The sequence below is a fragment of the Vombatus ursinus genome, unplaced genomic scaffold (genome assembly GCF_900497805.2).
Source record: "Vombatus ursinus unplaced genomic scaffold, bare-nosed wombat genome assembly UNPS02014786.1, whole genome shotgun sequence".
NCBI classification, from domain to species: domain Eukaryota; kingdom Metazoa; phylum Chordata; class Mammalia; order Diprotodontia; family Vombatidae; genus Vombatus; species Vombatus ursinus.
The window spans coordinates 10,331,794-10,351,725 of NW_020954564.1; positions in this window are offsets into that span (position 1 = coordinate 10,331,794).

Sequence of the window (19,932 nt, forward strand, 5' to 3'; positions counted from 1 at the left end):
TTTCTTTCTTTCTTTCTTTCTTTCTTTCTTTCTTTCTTTCTTTCTTTCTCTCCTTTTCTTTCTTTCTTTTCCTTTCTCTCTTTCTTTCTCCTTTCCTTCCTTCCTTTCTCTTCCAATTTATAATTCCACAAAATCCTTGAGACCATAGGGAGCCCCAAAGCCCAGCCTGCAGGCCCTTCCTCAGAGGGCCTTCCTATTTTAGCCTCTCTCTGTCAGCTCTGATCCCGCTTCTAATGTTTCCAGCCTGACTGTAGGGGAAAGGAAAGAAAAAAAAAAGGCTACTGCTACTTTAAATATACTGCATTAAGGAGAAGGTTGGAAAGGGGCCTGCGTGCAGTGAGACCTAGTCATCTAGTTGGAAAGGCAGTCAGACTGAATCGAAAAGGAGAGAGCCAGTTTCTCTCGGAGGCAAGCAGAACTAATTCATAAATCAGGTGAAGCTGGGCCAGGCCACTGCCGGCTTTGTGTATGGAGAACCACATGTAGAACCTAGAGTGATGGACCCAGACTCCCTCTTGGATCAAGGCGACTTCCATGGTAAGCAGTGCAATCTCACTCCTCGAGGGTTCAAAGGAGAAAGTGCTGTGGGGTTGGTAAGCTTACTCAGGAAGTCGAGAGCTGGGAGTTAGGCAGAGCAGGCTGGCACTGGGGGATGGAAGGAGGAAAATAGGTTGTTCCTCTTAGCAGAAGGAACTGGCAAAGAGTACTGATGCACTTCACAGGACCTCCCAAATCTGTTTCCCTGGAAGCAAATAAAGGAAGCTCCATGGGCAACTCCACTGTACCTAGCTTTGTGTCCTGGATCCTGGCAGAGCACACTGGATTGGGAGTAAGGAGACTGGGTTTTTGTCTGGGCTCTTCCACTAACTCATTATATAATAACTTCAAGCAGGCCACCTCCCCCTTTAGGGAATTTTCTCCTTGGGTGGGAGGGAAGACTATGCTAGGGAATCAAACTCACTTCCAACTCTCACATTTTATGTTCTAACACTTTATGTTCTGAGGTTCTTTCCAGCTCTGAGATTTTACATATCTTAGGTCTTTTCTAGCTCTAATATTTTATTTTCTAAGGTCCCTTCCAAATCTCTCTCTGTGTCATCTATGAGTCTACAAGCCAGGTAACTTATACACTATATTATGCAGGTTTGGAGGTGGGAATAGGGAGACAGAGAGATGGATAAAGAAAAAAGGAAAGGAGGGAGAGGGTTCGTGTGGGGAAGGTTGCTTCTGGCTTTGTTTTGGCAAAGAAGAAAAGGAAGCAACTTCCTGAACTCTCCCAGCCCTCTCTACGGCTACCCCCCACCAAGAGAAAAGTGTGTTTTGGGCACTCCCCTTTCTCCCTAACACAGAGCTCATTGCTGGAACGCAATCCTGTGAGTAATTTAATTAGTGATACAACTGGAGATAAATTTAGATGGAGACGAGATGAATATGCCCTGTAATTAAAGTCCACAGTTCAGAACTGAAAGCATTCCCGAGGTTTACAGAACCACAAAATGTTGTGCGTTGTTGTAGGCTAAGTTGCCTTGGCTTTATGTAGTAACCAGAGCCCCAGTTCCCAAGGCTTGTAGAAAGTTGTTCATGACCCTTGAGCCATGGGCAAGTTTTTAACCATTGAAGATCATAGGATCCTAAGATCACAAATTTAAAGCTCGAAGGAATCTCAGAAATCATTTGAAGTCCAAACTCTTTATTTTACAGATAAGGAAACTGAGGCCCAGAGAGAGTAAGGCTGTGAATAAAAAATTCCTTTTAAAGTATAGCCTTGAGTGGCTAGATAGCCTAATGTAGGGGACGGAGTACTATATTTGGAGTCAGAGGACAGGGTCTTTAATCTCAACTGTGCTATGCACTGACTCAGTGACCTAGTAAAAGTCACTTCCTATTTGCAAGCCTCAGTTTTCTCACCTATAAAATGTACTAGATAGTATCTAACGTGTCCTCCAACTCCAATATTCTATGTCTTAAAGTGCTATGTCCTGAGGTCCCTTCCAACTCTGGTGTTCTAACCTATGGTTAAGGAAATGGTCAAAATAAGTCCTGGAGCTGTAAGCCAAGATGAGCCAGCTCCTGTAGCACAGGTGGCCTCATCCTATCAGTCTGGTTTGAAGCTATAGTTAGAAACCACCAGAGATTGACTTCAGGGAATACTGAACCTGGGATTCTGAAAAGGAAAGAAGTTCCCACATACACGTGCCAGGGTTACCACTTCATATTCCACGCTGTCAGCCCAGAGTCAGGCATGGTTAGGGTTGGACACTGCCCTTTATTTAAACTTTCCCTACTGCCTGCTGGCTCCTCCAGGCCTGTCTGGGCACAAAGTCAAGACTGTGTTTCCTTCCTCATAGAAGCTGTAGTATTCCAAGGGAGAGAGTCAGAGTGACAACTGGACTCTGCTACCACTGCTACCACTGCCACCACCAAGGTTTCTGGGGCATACAAAGAAAGCTGAGGCCATAGGAAAATGTGACTTAAGAATCTCTTGTTTTTCCAAGAGATTGTTGCAGGGAAGGCCTTCCCATCATCACTGACTAGACCAACTGGTGGGCCAAGGGGCGTGGCTTGTTCACCTCCCCACCCCCCACCCCTGCTCCCAGACAGACATACCATGTCTTCTAGAAGGGTCATTAGAGGGCTGGAAGCAGAAGCCAAATGACCCTTCCCCAGGGGTATAGTAGAAGGGATTCTTTATTGGTTATAAGTCAGACTGGCTGATTTCTGAGGCTCCTTCTAGCTCTGAGACGTTGAAACTCTGGGAAGGTTTGAAACATATTTCCTTTTCCAAGGTCTATGATCATGGATCTCTGGGTCAGAGGTCCCCAACAGAGGTGTGAGAAATGGATCTTTATCAAGGAAGGGAGCTTTATGAAGATGCCCATCATGACCACCATCAACACAGTTCACTTATTCCCTATGGATCACTTGAGCACATCCTTCAGAAGGCCAGTCTGAAGGCCAATAGGGAATAGGCTCCAAGGACACTAGGGAATATAGCTGAAAGAGACCTTAGAGATCATCTGAAAAAATAAAGGCATTGGACTACTTAATCTCTAAGGTCCCTTCTGGCTCTATACCTTCTGATCTTCTCTAAGCCTCAGTTTCCTCATCTGTAAAATAGCTGTTGACAAGAATCAAATGAGACAATGGATGTGAAAATGGTCAATTTCTGGTTCATTTTGCCTAAACTCTCTGTGCTAGTTCTGACCCCTTCATATAGTCCCTTAGAACCTGTTTTATGTTTGGTTCTGACTACCACTTGCCAGTCTCTCTGCATCTGGTTCATTGGTCTTATGTTTATTAATTTCCTAGTAAACTTCCCAGAGGTTCGTGATCTCCTTGTTGCATAAATTCCCACCCTCAGATCCTTAAATTTGCCTCCACCTCTCTACATGGGCAGGCAGGTAACACAATGGGTAAAGAGACGGCTCAGAGTCAGGAAAACCTGACTTCACATCTGGCCCCGGGTATCTATTAGCTGTATGATGCTGGGCAAGTCACTTCACCTCTTCCTGCTTCAGTTTCCTCTTATATAAAATGAGGATAATAATAGCACTTTTCAGGATCGTTGTTAGGACAAAATAAGGTAATATTTGTAAAGTGCTTTGCAAACCTTAAAGTATTACGTAAATGTTAGATATTATAAAAATGTTAGTTATTTCCTGGGCTTATCTCCCAGACTTTGGCCTCTGTTTTCCCATCTGGAATAACAATATTAGAGTAGTTTGGTCTAAGGTTATGAGTGCTAGCCTTGGAATCATGGATGCTCTTCTGGAGAGTGCAATACCATTCTTCTAGTCACCCAGGTGTGTAACTTCAGTCATACTCAACTTTTGACTTTCACATATCCAGTTAGTTATTATGTTTTTTCAATTCTACCTCCAAAACATCTTATACATCCATTGTCTTCTCTCCACTCATACCACAATCCCTCTAATCCAAACCCACGTCACCTCTGACTTGGACTGTGGCAATAGCCTCCTAATTGGTCTCCCTGCACCCTGTCTCTCCAATCCATCCTTCACATAGCTGCCAGACTGATATTCCTAAAGCACAGATCTGACTGTGATACTCCCTTGATCAAGAGGTTTTCAGTGCCTCTAGGATAAAATACAGACTACTCTGTTTGGCATTTAAAGTCCTTCACAGTCTGGCTCCAGACTATCTTTCTAGACTGATTACACATTACTCGCCTTCATGCATTCTAGCCAAACTGACCTATTTGTTGTTTCCTGAGCAAGACATTCCATCTCTCACTTCTCTGCCTTGGTATAGGCTATCCTCCATGTGTGAAATGCCTTCCCTCCTCACTGCTACCTCTCAGAAACTTCAGTTCCCTTCAAGGCTCAGTTCAAATGCCCCTTCCAACAAGTGCCCTTTCCTAAGACCTCGAGTTGTTAGTGCCCCCCTGAAATTACTTTGTAGTTATTTTAATATATATCTACTGTACATGTATTTATTATATTGAATATGTATTGTATATTATATGTATATTATATTGTATATGTATTGTATTTATCTGTCTATGTATTGCAACCCCTCCCCAGTGAGTATAAGCTCCTTGAGGACAGGAACTGTATCTTTTTTTGTGTGTGTGCGCTCAGTGCTTAGCACAATGCCTGTCACATAATAGGTGCTTAATAACTGCTTATTGAAGTGAATTGAGATGTAGATATGAAAACTAACTCTAATACTTAATTGTGTAACCATGGGGAAGTGATTTAATCTTTCTGAGTCCTAGTTTTCTCATCTATAAAGTGGGAATAATAATACTTCCACTACCTACCCTTCACAGAACTGTTATGCAGAATTTAATCATTAAATCTTAAAGCAGTAGAGAAATATGAATTATTATTATTCACTAACTCCTGACTATGACACCTCTTCCAGATGTTAACAATAATAATTCACACTTACGTAATATTTTACATTCACTGTCTCATGGAATTCTTACAACAACCTCATTCAGTAGAATTATAATCTGGAGTTGGAAAGGACCCACTACCTGAAGCCCATACATAGTATTTCTGACAAGCAGTCATCTAGCCTTCACTTGAAGACCTCCAGAGATGAGGAAGACACTACCTTCCAGTACATTGCATTTCACTCTGAGACTATTTGCTTTGTTGGAAAGTCTGTTCTAACAGATTGTTCAAATCTTCCTCTCTCTAACCTCCATCCATTTGCCCCTAGTCCTACTCTTGGGGCCCAGCAGAACTACCTAAAAATAAAGTTGCATCCTTCAGCAGGGTGGCATTTCCTATATCTGAAGACAGTAAGGAAAAGTACTCCCTAAATCATTTCTTCTCCAGTTTGAACATTCTCCTTCAACATTTTCCTGTGACAACAAATTCTAGTCCCTTCCCCATTCTGATTGACCCCTTCAGAGTAGTGGAAATAGTATATTGTTTTCCATTTCTAGATAGGGACAGTGAGGTGTAGAAAAGGAAAGTCCCACTGGCAAGATCACGGCAAGCTGGTGACTGCCCTGAGAGGAGGACCTAGTTCTTCCTACTCCCATTTGCTTCTCGCTGCCTTTCTTGGAATGCTTTGCCATCTTTTAGTTCTTTCTATGGGTTTGGGGAAAAGGGAAGGGAGAAGGAGAAGATCTTTATTAGTCCAGGAACCAATCTGAGAAAATTCACTAAGCAAATCAATAAGCAAGTTGAGTCATCTTTCCTGACTTATTGCCTAATCCCCTGAAATTCTGGCGCAGATGTATGGTAAAAGTGGACCACATAAAGGCTAATTGAGGGTGGGGTGAAAGGGTGTCCTGTTAGGAATGTGGATCAGAGGCTGGCAAGGATTGCATCAACTTTGAGGAAATGACATGGAAATTGGTGTCCTTGACCACAATAAGTTCATTTTCTCTTCCATTTTGGGTAACTCAGTGCCCATCTATCCCTGAGTATAAGAGCCATGTAGATCCTGAGTTAACTAGAAGTCAATGAAAGGCACAGGGATATGAAAGTAAAATCTTAGGACTAGGGAAGCCAATAATGAGGCTAAGGATGGAATCAACCATGCATCCAGAGAATCTTAGAGCTAGAGGGAACTTTGGTGGCCATCTAGGTCAATGCCATATTGGATGTATAAAACCTATCTAGAGTACACTCAACAGCTTTCTTTTGAATACCCCCTTCGACAGAGAACTCACAACCTTAGCAGACATATCATTGGATGGTGTGTAACCTTGTTAGATGTTCAGAATCAGAGAATTTCAGAGCTAGAGAGAACCATGGAGGTCATTTAGTCCAAACCTTAACTGAACAGAATCCCTTCTCAGCAAGTGGTCATGCAATGATGGGAAAGTTCTTCAGATTTCCTAAAGTATTTTTATTTTTTTAAACATATTTCCACATTAACCATGTTGTAAAGAAGAATTAGAACCAAGGGAAAAAAACGCAAGAAAAAAGAAACAAAAAAGAGAAAGAGAGAGAAAAATAGTATGCTTTGATCTGCATTCAGGCTTTATAGTTTTTTGTCTGGATTTAGATAGCATTTTCCATCATGAGTCTTTTGGAATTGTCTTAGATCCTTGTATTGCTGAGAAGAGCTGAATCTATCAAAGTTGTTCATCATATAATGTTGCTGTTACTGTGTACAACGTTGTCCTGGTTCTGCTCATATCACTCAGCACCAGTTCATATAAGTCTTTCTAGGTTTTTCTGAAATCTGCCTGCTCATCATTTCTTATGGAATGATAGTATTTCATTACATTCATATACCACAACTTGTTCAGCCATTCCCTAACTGATGGACATCCCCCTCAATTTCCTATTCTTGACCACCACAAAAAGAGCTGCTATAAATACTTAATGTACTTTTAGATAGTTCTAATTATTGGAATTTTCCCCTCAAAACAAATAAAAATTTGCTTCTCTGTAACCTATTGCTAATACTTCATTTTACGGATGAAAAACCTGAGGCCCAGAAAGGTCTGACTTTTTCCAAGTCATATAGGTAGAAAATAATAGAGTATCCTGACCCCAGACTTCTGCCTACTTTGTATCTACTTCTAATGCCTCAAATCTGAATGGTATTTTCTTCCCAAAGTGTTTTCTTATCCATCCTATTATTTGATCCCTAAAGTACCCCTGAGAGATAGGCTGAGTAAGGATTATTATTCCAATTTTTACAAATGAGTGAATTGAGGCCCAGAGTCATCTAGGTAGTACAGTGTATAGAATTCTGGGCCTGGAGTCAGGAAGACTGAATTCAAACCCAGCTTCACACTTATTATGTGACCATGGACAAGTGACTTAACCTCAATTTGTCTCAATTTCCTCAGCTGTAAAATGGGGGATAATAACAGTTTCTGCCTTGTAGGATTGTTATGATGATAAAATGTGATAACATTTGTAAAGCACTTAGCACAGTACTCGGAAGATAGTTGGCGCGTTATAAATGTATATTCCTTTCCCCAGAGAGGGGATATGCCTTGACCAGTGTTTCACAGCTTCAAGGAACCAAGATTTGAACTGAAATCTTCTGGCTAAAAATTTCAGTGCTTTCCTTCCACCATATCATACTTTTTTTTCTCTTCCTAAATTTTCACAAGATTCAAGAAAGATAAGCCCACAAGCAATTAGAGGGTAGAGCGTACCTATGTAATAAATAGGAACAGAATTGCTTCCACAAGATGACAAAGGAACCAAAAATATTATTTCTTTCACTCTAGAGACTATAGACGTCTCAAAGGAGATAATCAGCATCTTCATTGTTGCCCAAAATTCAGAGGAGAACAAAGGAAGGAGTTTTTTAAAATAGACACATACAGTGTCTGTTAATTACAGTATCATGTACAGTCTGTGCAACACCAGGATCCCACAGGCACCAAATATTAGAATTCAGGATATCGTCACTGGGAGAGACCTTTAAACCTTAGACCTCCTCAGAGCAGGCAGAGCAGAACATGGGACATGGGACATTGCTAGAACAGTGATTCAGTTCTACAAACATTTACTATCTATTACACGCAGGATCCTACGACTGGCATTGGTGGTACAAAGTTTAAAAATGACCCTAAAGAAGCTTGCATGGAAAGGACTGGATTTAATGACAGGAACATAGAGTTCATATAATGGCTCTGATTTCTTGTCTGGGTGACATAGGACAAATAATTTCACTTCTCTGGGCCTTAGTTTCCTCATTTATAAAGTCAGGGGGTGAACCAGATGAGAGATGGCATGACATAGTGGAACATTAGACTTGAAGTCAGGAAGACCTGGGTTAAAATCTTGCCCCAGACACTTACTGTGTTACCCTGGGAAGGTCACTTAACTTCTCAAGTGTCTCAGTTTCCTCACATGTAAATTGAAAGGGTTGAACTTGACGTTCTCTAAGTTTCCTTCTAGCTCTTAAGTCCTATAACTTCTAAGGTCCCTTGTAACTCTAAATCTCTTTCTTCATGACATGAACACAGGTAAATATAATATAAGATAGAAGGTGATGAAACCAAAGGAGGGATCTAATCCACTCTAGGACCATTTGAAAAGGTAGAGCACACTTGGAGGGGAGGGATCAGGTAGGGCTTCACAGAGGAAGCGGCACCTGACCTGAGCTTACAAGGAAGGGAATTTTGCTAAGCAGAGATGATGAGGAAATACATTCAAGACATTAGGGATGGGGGCAGCTAGCAGTACAGGGTTCCACCGGCCCTGGAGTCAGGAGGACCCGAGTTCATATCTGGCCTCAGACACATAACACTTCATAGCAGTGTGACTCTGGGCAAGTCACTGAACCCAATTGCCTAGCCAAAAAAAAAAAAAAAAAAAAGACATTAGGGATGGACTGTATTCATTAACAGAGGAGGCAGATCAGGTTCAGAGAAGAGCTAAGAATGCAGGTTGGAACAGAGGATGCAGAGGAACCTGATGTGAAATAAGGCCAGAAAGAGATCTTGGATCCAGATCACGAAGGTCTTAAAGCACAGACAAAAAAGTTTGCTTTTTTTTCCCAACAGAAAAAATTTATTTCCTGAGGCCTGGTATTTGTTGTTTATTTTTGGTTTTGTTTTGATTAGAGGATGTTATAATGAGTTATGCGTTAGGAAAATTATTTTGAAAGTTTTGAAAAGGAGGGTTTGGAATAGGGAGTGACTGAAAGCTGGGAAACTAGTTAGAAGGTTTTTACAATAGCATCAGGTGATGAGGGCCTGACGTAGAGTGGCAGTCACATGAGTGAAAGCAGAGATGCAAGAAATATTTTGGAGGTAGAATCAATGGTACTTGGCAATTCATTTGGACGTTGGTGGTGAGGGAAAGAGAAGAATCTAAGATTATTTAAGTTTTAAGCCTGAGTGAAGTATAAAGGTATTGTGGGTTAGTGGAAAGAATGATGAGTTTGGAATCCAAGGACTTGTGTTCATAGGATCATAGCATTGTACATGAAGAGTTGGAATGTACCTGAAAAGCCATAGACTACAAACTCCTCATTTTACAGATGAGGGAACTGAGGCACAGAGAGGTTGAATGACTTACCCAGGGATACACAGCTAGTAAGCATCTGAGATAGTATCTGAATCCTGACTCCAAGTCCATTGCCCTATCCACTTTCTCATGCTGCTTCTCAAATACGACCTCTAACACTTACTACCTGTGTAACCTTGGGCAAGAGACTTAACCTCTCTGTTCCTAAGTTTCCTCATCTATAAAATGAGGGGATTGAGATGGGTCTTTTCTAGCACTGGATCTATAATCCCGTGAAAAGATGGTGTATCATCAACTGAAATGAGAAAGTTGGGAGAAAGATTTCATGTAGAGATAAAGATGATGAGTTGAGTTTGGAGCACATTGGGTATGTGGTGTTAGTAAGATATCCAGGTGGAGATGTCTACCAGGCAGTTTGGCAAATTTGGAACTGGAGCTAAAGGGAGAAATTAGGCTCCATATGTTTGGAAATCATTTATATAGAGATGATATTTTAACCCATAGGAACAGAATTGGTAATCATGGAAAGAATACTGTAGAGAAAGAAGAGATCCTTTAGGCACAAACACACTTAGAGATGTTGAATTATTGAAGGAGACCATGCAGAGGTAATAAAAGTAAGAGAAGAGTACAGAGGCAGGACTCAAGGTCATCCAGTGAGAGGGGGACAGGTTGGATCTGAGAGCTTAAACAGAGTGGGAAAAGTTAGGAGTAGCTGTTATGGGGGAATGGCTTAGGAAGTCAATCAGAGACATATAAAAGGATTTTCTGGGCTCTGGTCAGGGTGCAGTTGAGGTTAGATAACAAATTTGTTGTGGACCCAGTTGGATGCTTTTATGACTTTCTCCAGCAGCGTTCAGCAGCTTAAGAGTAGATGCTGAAGAGGATTAAGGACTAACAAAGCATGAACAGGGGAAGTACAAGGAGACGGGATTCGAGGTTGAAAAACAGATCAAAGTTAAACTTTTAAAGTATAGAGCAGGGTCAAGACCATGAAGAGAGAAGAGAGGCCAGAGGAATGGAGATGAACGAAGAGAATGGGAAGGGATTAAAAAATCAGAGTGCTTCCTCAATTGATACATTATCAAAGGATATAAACAAGCAGTTTTCCTAAGAAGAGATCCAAACTCTCCATAGTCATTGAAAAAATGCTCTAAATCACTAATAATTGGAGAAATGCTAAATAAAACAACTCTCAGGTATAACCTCATACCCACTAAATTGGCTAAGATGACAAAAAAGGAAAATGACAAGTGCTAGAGGGGATGTGGGGCGGGGGTGGGGGAAGACACACTAATGCACTGTTGGTGGAACTGTGAATTAGTACAACCATTCTGGAAAGCAATTTGGAACTATGCCCCAAAATTTATTAAATTGTGCATACCCTTTGACCTAGAAATATTGCTACTAGGTCTATACCCCAAAGAGATCAAGGAAAAAGAAGGACTCATATGTATAAAAATATAACAGTAGCTCATTTTGTGGTGGCAAAGAATTGGAAACTGAGGAGATGCTCATCAATTGGGGGATGGCTGAACAAGTTATATGAATGTGATGGAATATTATTGTGCTATAAAAATGAAAAAGGGGATGGTTTTAGAAAAACCTGGGAAGACTTATATGAACTGGTGCAAAGTAAAGTGAGCAGAACCAGGAGAATAATTTATGCAGAAACAGCATTATAAAAATAATCAACTTTAAAAGACTTGGTAACTTTGATCAACACAATGACCAACCACAATTCCACAGGACTAAAGATGAAACATGCTATTCTTCTCCAGACAGAGAACTGATGGAGCCAAACTGAAGCACATTTTCTTCTATTTTTTTTTCTTTTTCTTGCTTTTTTTTAAAGGCAGAAGTTTGTTTTAAATGACTATATATGTTTGTACCGAGTTTCAATTTTTTTTTGCTTCTCAGTGGGTGGGGAAGGTGGAAAAGAGAGGGAGAGAATTTGGTACTGAAAATAAAATAAAATTTAAAAATATGTGGAATATAATGAAATTCTGAAAGATACATGCAAGGGATACAGAAAAAATAAAGCAGAGCTGGTAGAATAAACTCATTGACTTTGATAGCAACAAAGTTTGATAAATACACAGACCACCACCAACAACAAAAACAAAACAAAACAAAACCACAAATTAATATAATCTATGTTTTATTGCTTTTTTATTTATTTTGATAAACATTTCCCAATTACACTTTAATCTGGTTTGGGCTGCTCTCTGCCAAATAAGACCTGCAGACTGAAAGTTTGACACCTAGAGAGCTGGGTCACTTAGGAAGACCTGGGTTCAAGTCTCACTTCTGACACATAATGGTTTTGCCACCTTGGAGCAAGACACTTAGCCTTGCAGAGCCACAAAAAGCTTTCCAAGTTACAGAGAAGATGACCATCTTCACTGACAGAGAAAGTTCCTTACCAAGGAGTTCCCTATACAAATAAAATCACAGTTTTAAAAAACGGGGATAATAATTCTTACACTACCTATTTTACAATCTTGCTGAAAAAAGGATATGTGAATTGTTACTACTGTTAAGAGACTAAATGAGGACTCACAGACTACCCTGACTATAGGAAATCAGAAGTAGGAGGGATCAGAAGTACGAGGCTTGAGTAGTTAGGAATGACTTTCTGGAGGAAGGGGGCATTGAGTTGAACCCTGAAGGGTGAGTAGGGTCTAAATAGCTAGAGCAGGGTGTATTGGGCATCTCTTCGAAGGAGAACAGTATAACTAGCTGATCATTAGCCTTTAATAAGTGGGAGGGCCCTTAAGGATCAGGTAGTCCAACATGCTTGAGTTTTGTTTTGTTTTGTTTTGTGGTTAATTGAGGTTAAGTGACTTACCCAGGGTCACATAGCTAGTAAGTGTCTGAGGCTGGATTTGAACTCGGGTCCTCTTGACTCCAGAACTGGTGTTCTATCCACTGTACCACCTTGCTGTCCCACATGCTTGTTTTTACAGATAGGGAAAGTGATGCACCTCAAAGGGACTTGCCTCTATCAATTCATGAGAATGTGACAAATGGTAGTGCCCTAATTTCTGACTGTATGCAGAGAATTATTAAACCTGAGGCAATGAGGTGGAGAAGAAAGAACACTGAATTTGGAATCAGAAGATCTGGCCCTTAAAACATAGAATGTTAAAATGCTGAATGTCAAGTGTCAAAGCTGGGAGGGGATTCAGATAATAGAGTGTTACCACACAGAATTTCAGAATTTGAAAGTACTTTGAAACATAAAATATACAAAATATTATAGCTGGAAAGATCCTTCAAGATCATATACCACCCCCCACCCACCCCCATCATATGGTCCAAATCCCTTGTTTTATAAATGGGAAAAAATGAAGCTTAGAGAAATAGAGTAAGTTATCCAAGGTCCCACAGTGAGCTAGTAGCAAAGCTGACTCTGTAATGGATGGCTCCTCGATGCCAGGCCAGTGATCTTTCCCACTATACAATGCTGTTGCCTATTACCTCAGAGGCAGCTAGGTGGCTCAGTGGATAGAACACCGGAGGCCTGGAGTCAGGAAGACCTCAGTTTAAATCCAGCCTCAGACACTTACTAGTTGTGTTCCCCTCAGCAAGTCACTTAACCTCTGTTTGCCTTAATCCATCAGAGAAGGAAATGGCAAACCACTCCAGTATCTTGGCCAAGAAAACCCCATAGACAGTACTGGTGTGCAAAGGTCCATAGGGTCACGAAGAGTTGGACATGACTGAATGACTGGATGACAACAACAAAACCTATTACCTCAGAAATAGAAAATACATCAGCCAACCATGACTCTTTCACTCCAGGGTAAATAAGAGTAGGGTGAGTGAGAGACATGGCAACAGACAATTTCTTTTTCCAGCAGCCCTTGGTCAACATCAGATTAGATGACCACTCATTAGGGAGATTGTCAAGGGGAATTCTACTTCAGGCAAGAGTTGGACTAGATGTGGTCTTGGGTACCTTCCAGCTATGGGATTCTAGGATTCTCTAGCTGTGTCTCAAGGAGTAAAGTTAAGGGGCATGATAATACTAGAGAAGACCTTGGCATGGATGGAGACAGTAAGCAGCAAATGGATTTGCAATTGGATAGGGAACTATCTCTAAAGGGCAAGGTTATTTTGAACAGAGATATTCCAGGGTGATGTTGGCCTCAGGCCAATATTGCCTCAGATAGGGACTTCTTCCTCTTGGTGCTATTCTCAGGGGCTGCCACAAATGACAGGCAGGGGGAGGTTAGAGAAGAGCTGGAAGGCAAATAAGAGAACTCATTGCCTGGCTCCTTCCAAAAAAAAAAAAAAAGACGAAAGGAGTTGGTGATGAAGTCCAATCAATCAATCAACAAGCATTTATTAAGCTCCCACCACTTGTCAGGCACTGTGCTAGGCACTGGGGATACAAAAAAAAAAGAATGAAACAATCCTCACTTGAATAGGCAAGAGAAGTACATATATAAGTGTGTGTTTGACACACACATACATATGTGTGTATGTATATGTATTATGAAAATGAATAATTACAAGATAGTTTTACAGGGAGGACACTAGTAGTGGGGAGGATCTGGAAAGATTTTACACACAAAATAGTAGTTGAGCAACATCTTGAAGTACAGAGAAATGGTATGAGGCTAAAGCAAGGAGGGAATGCAGTCTAGCCATGGGGGATGTGCAATGTGAAGGCACAGAGAGAGAGATAGAGTGTCATGTATAAGAAATATAGAGAATATCAGTTCAGATCAGAAAGGGGAGAAGAGGGGAGGAATATCTAGTGAAGCTAGAAAGATAAGTTGGTGCCAGGTTGTGAAGGGTTTTGAAAGCTAAACAGATGAGTATAGTTTATACTAGATAATGTGTTTTATTCTAGTTATATAATAGGGAGCCATTAGAGTTAATTGAATAGAGGAGTCACATGGTCAGATCTGTGCTTAAGAGAAATTTTTTTGTCAGTAGTCTATAGGATGGACTGGAATGGTGAGAGACTTGAGGTGCGGATTACAGTTAGGAGATATGTTATAATAATCTAGATGACAAGTGATGAAGAATTGAACTAAGGTGATAGCTGTGGGAGAAAAGGAGTGAGATTTGAGAGATGTTGTAGAGTTAGAAGTGTCAAGATTTGTCAATTGATTGGATATGTGGGGTGAGGGAGTGTGAAGAGTTGAGGATTACCAAAAGATTATAAACCAGGGAGATTGGAATGATGGTGGTGCCTTACAGAGAAATACAGGAGATTGGAAGAAGGGAAGGTAATGAGTTAAGTTTTTGACATCCTAAATTTAAGATGTTTTTTGAGTTATGCAGTTTGAAATGTGTAATACGTAGTTGGTGATAGAAGATTGATGCTCAGGGAAAAGTCTGGGCTGGTTATATAGGTCTGTGAGTCATTTGAATAGAAATGACAATTTAACTTATGGGAGCTGATGAGATTAATGACAGAGTTTGTAGAGAAAAAGGCATAGGAAAGAACCTTGGGGAGTATCTAGAGTCAGAGGCTGTGATATGGAGGATGAATTAGTAAAGAGATGGTTAAGGAGTGGTCAGCCAAGTAGGAGGAGAACCAGTAGAGAGTAGCATTATGAAAACTGAGAAAGAAGATAATATCCAGGAGAAAGGGTGGTCAACAGTATCAAATGTAGCAGACAGATCTTAAAGGCTAAAGACTGAGAAAAGACCACTGGGTTTGACAAATAAGAGATTATTGATAACTTTGTAATGAGTGATGGAGTTGGAAATCAGATTGCAATAAGGAGTGAGAGGAGAGAAAGTGGAATCAGTAAGTGTAAACAGCTTTTCCAAAGAGTTTGGATGAGAAAGGGAGAAAAGATATAGTGTGATAGATTGAGGGGATAGTAGGATCTGGTGAAAGTTTTTTTTTTTAAAGATGGGGAGACTTGGAAATGTTTGAAGGCAGTAGCAAAGGAATCAGTAGAAAGGAAGAGGTTGAAGATTTGGGAGAGAGGGGAGATATATGTAATCTGCTAGAGATGACTAGAGGGGATGGGATCAAGCCAACAGGTAGAGGTATTAGCTTAATAAATGCTGATTAATAAATTAATTTGATTCTACATGACTAGATAGGAGTCTCAGACAATTGGAATAATACCAGTTTTTGAAACAAGACTTTGATTTGAGTCATGGCTTTAATGTTTACTATCTATGTGACTCTAATCAAACCACTTGCCCTCTCTGTCCTTCAGTTTCCTCATCTGTAAAATGAAGGGAGTGAACTAGATAACCGCTAAGGTCTCTTTTAACCCAAAATCCTATGAACCTAAGACCAAGAAGGGACTACACTGGCATGTCATATTGGATAGGTCAGTGGCTTCTGCTATTCCCCACCCCCAGCCCACAGATCTTGGGGAAGCAGCTAAATCAGGAAGAATATTAAATAATGGAGAAGAATGTTACTGGATAGAGAAGGGCCTAAATCATTTAAGTCCCACAGTTTGATGCAGATAAATGAAGAGGAATCAGAACTTAGGCTCAGGCTGGACTGTTATGTCTGGAGGGAGGGGATCTTGAGCCAAAAGCGAGGACGAGGTAGAGAAAGCAGAGTGGCAGCTAGCACCATTGTCAATAGTCAGGGTATCAGCTACAGTGCCCAGCCTAGGATATAAAGTTGGCACTGAGAGGTCAGTTTAGGAGAACATTCAGCTGAGGCCCTCTTTGGTTAAGAAGATTTAGGCGTGCTCAATATTAATTTTCTCTGGAGCTATATAATTTTTTTATCTTTGTATATTTTGAACAACAGGGAAGCAGGGTGATACATTTGAAAGAACAGGAATCAGAAGACCTGCATTCTAGTGCTGGATCTGTTAGTAATTTTCTGGGTGACATGGGGCAACTTGCTCCAGCTTTCTGGACCTCAATTTCTCTGGACTGTACTATTTTCTGCATGAAGCTTTTCTTGCTGCTAGTACTTTACCCCAACTCCACTACTTGGTATTTATTCTGCATATATTTATGTATGTGTAATATTGTTTCACTCCCTGAGGTAGGAGACACTTTCATTTTTGCCTAGGTATCCTCACCTCCTAGCATAGTAGCAGGCACATAATAGGTGCTTAAAAATGCTTGTTGGTACTTTGATTGATTTGGGAGGACACCAGTCATGGAGAAAATATAACATCAGTCTATGAAGGGGTAGAGGGAAAGAAAATGCCCATTCAGGGTAAGCAAGACAGACATGGCTATTAGATCACAGTTAAGTGGCAAATATGCCTCACTTTGTGCAGTGAGGGGTACTCATGTACAGACATGCCTCATTTTACATAGCAGATTATACATGTACTGCTCTCGTTGTTATGAGATCATGCTTCTCAGTTGAATCTCATTTTAAATGTGTTAGCAGGAGTAGCTATTTAAAGGAAACTATACACACAATTATACACATACACATATATACATGTATACATATACATACATACATATACACATATATACACATACACAAATACATGTATTTGTGAATTTGGAATTTTGCAAACACTGGTGTGTAAGAAGTAGAGGGACAACTTTTTATCATGTTATACAACATTAGAACTGAAAGGGACCTTAGAATGTAGAATGTTGGAGCTGATCTTAAATATCATTTAGTCCAGGAGTTTTTTTTAACCTTTTTGTATGTTTTGGACCTCTCTAACATTCTGTTGAAAGTCTTTAGACCATTTTTTCAGAATAATGTTTTTAAATAACTGAAGAAAATGCTAAATTTCATTTAGAAGTTAGTGAAAATAAAGATTTTTTTTTCCCATCCTAGTTCACAAACTTCCTGAATTTTGTCCATGTACCTGAGTTTAAGAATCCCTGTTCTTATAAGCGTGAGTTTATCTAGCCCAATATAATCCCTTTACTTTATAGATGAAGAGCTGAGACTCAGAATGGCGAACCTGAGGTCAGAACCAAGAGTAGAATCCAGTTCTCTTGACTCTCAACATGAATCTGAGGAGGCAACACAGATGGAATGCATTATATGCCTGCTCTGTCCTCATGAGACCTCTGTGAGCTTCCACACCTAAGGCTCTTTGTTTGCTCTGTTGGCATCTCAACAACCTAAGATCAGTTCCCACCTGCTGACATATGACAGGTTACTGTTGCCTGACCAATTCACTGCCCTTGCCCCTTGAAGAGAATCTTTTGTCCCCACAGAGTGGATGAGCAAGATATGTGATTCTCCCTAGCTCAGGCTTCCTGGGAGGTGACTTCCAGCTAGGAGGGAGGCTCCAGAGCAAACAGCAAATGGTCAAATGTTTTGTAGTATTCACAAACAAGCAATGGGCAGAAAAGGTCAAATCTTGGGTGTTTTATCCCCTGGCTTAGCTGAAAATGGATGGGAGGGGATAGAGAAGGAGAATTGTTTTCATATGATAACATAAAGAAACAAATCTAAGGGTTTCTTGTGGACAAAACCACTCTATCTCCTCCTTTCCCACCATTTCTGTAGTCCTTTATAGTTTGAAAATTGCTTTCTTTACAAATGGTTCTGGAGTCAGAAGATGAAGTTGAGTCAAATGACCTCAATAGGCAAGTGTGGTCCAGGGACAAGAACTCTGGATTTGGAGTCAAGACACTGCAGGCTATGTGAGTTTGGATGTCAGGTCTTCACTCTGGCCCTCAGCTTCCTCATTTGTTTAAAAAAAAAAGGAGTATGGATTGGGTTATCTTTATATTCACTTACAACTCTGTCCTATGAAGTACCTGTAGAGATAGGCACTATAAGTAATATCACTGGTGAAGAAACTGAAGTTTAGAGATGTTGATTTGACCCTAGTTATGAACCAACTCTTAAACCTTGATCAGAGGATTTTTAGAATTAGGAGGAAATTAAAAGTCAGCTAGATGAGCCTTATTATTTAAGACATGAGGATATTAAGGCCAAAGAAGTGATTGGTACAAATTCCCACACCAAAGTAAGTCAAAGATCTGGAATTTGAATGCATGTCTCCTGATTCCAAGTGCAATGGTCCTTCTATGATATCACCTTTGCCTGTTGAGTTCTCTTGGTTGAACTGTAAAGTTGAGAAAATGTGTCTTTGTTGCCTTCTCATTCCTAGCCCCTCCACAGGCCCTGCCTGGCCATATATAGTTGACCTTAGGTTCCTTACCCTTGGTTAGTCATAATCATCTCTATCACCATCCCCCTTCCCAAGACTGATTTCCATTCAGTGTGGGAGAATGTGCAGACAGAGACCCCCAGAAGGGGACTTGACCTAAATTTCCAATGAACAATATCAACAGCAACAGCTGTGGCAGCAAATCCCAGCTTTGCTAGGGGAAGGAAGGGCAAGCTCCCAGGTTTTTTCGCTCATATACCCTTTCTTTTCACATCCTCATGCATTTTCCAAGCTGCCCAGCTATGTCCTTCATTTGAGCAAGGATACTGAGCATAAAGTCAAAGCAGTTTCTGAGATTCTTGCCTACCCAAGGGACCCCAAGGGGTCCAATCGGAGCTGGGTCTTCTATGATAAAACAACACAAATCTTTACAATGTGACCATGGACAGGTTTTTTTCCCTTCTCTTGGACTCAGCTTTTTCATATGAAGAGGTTGGACAATTCTTTCTGCAGTCTCTACTGCTTCCAACATTTTTTATTTTGCATTCTAAAATTCTATGTTCTCAGGTTACTTCTAGCTCTAAAGTTCTATGTCCTGTGTTCTAAGGTCCCTTCTCACTCTATCATCCAGTGTTTGAAGGTCCTCCTCTGGATCTATGATTTCTGAATGGAAGAATCTCCCCAGAGCCCTTCATGTCATTGTACATAAGTAACTGCCTTTTCTACCTATGACTAATGTCAGTTAAATCAACTAAATAAATATTTATTAAGTACCTACTATGTGCAAGGCACTATCCAAGGTGCTGACCACAGATACGAAGACAAAAATGAAACAGCCTCACAATTCAGGGAGCTTATCTTCCAATAGCATAATCCTAGAGTCCTGCAGATGAGATTTAGGGAGTATGATCAGAGAAATGAGAATTGTTGAGTAAGAGAAGAGACCAGGTTCTGGAGTTGGGAATTCTTTCACATTATGCCTTATATAGGGTGGCATTCTCTTTCTTCTCTTGGATAAAGGGTGGTTTCTCATCTTTTGGTGTAGGGAGCTAGACTCCACTCCTTTCTGCAAGAGTGATAACCTTGATTGTTGCACAAAAATCTTAGTCACTAGGAAAGAAGAACCTCATCTCTTCCTGAGAGCTGGGAACCTGTTGTTCTGTTGTTAACTCAAGAGGGCAGAAAGTCACAGGGCAAAAGTTCTACCAGAAGAGCCATAATTGGGCATAACTATGGGAAATCCCCCACACCTATGCTCCCTCATGATAAAATGAAGCCTGTGTGCCAGAGTTACTTGGTAATAGGTGTGTCCCAACTTTGCACAACAAGCTATAAATATGCTCCTGTTCTTCACTGAATGCAATAAATTGCTTTTGTATTGAATGTTTGTTACAATTAATCCTACCTTGCTAGAGGAGCTAAAACTTTCAGATAATTTCTTCTTTTATCTG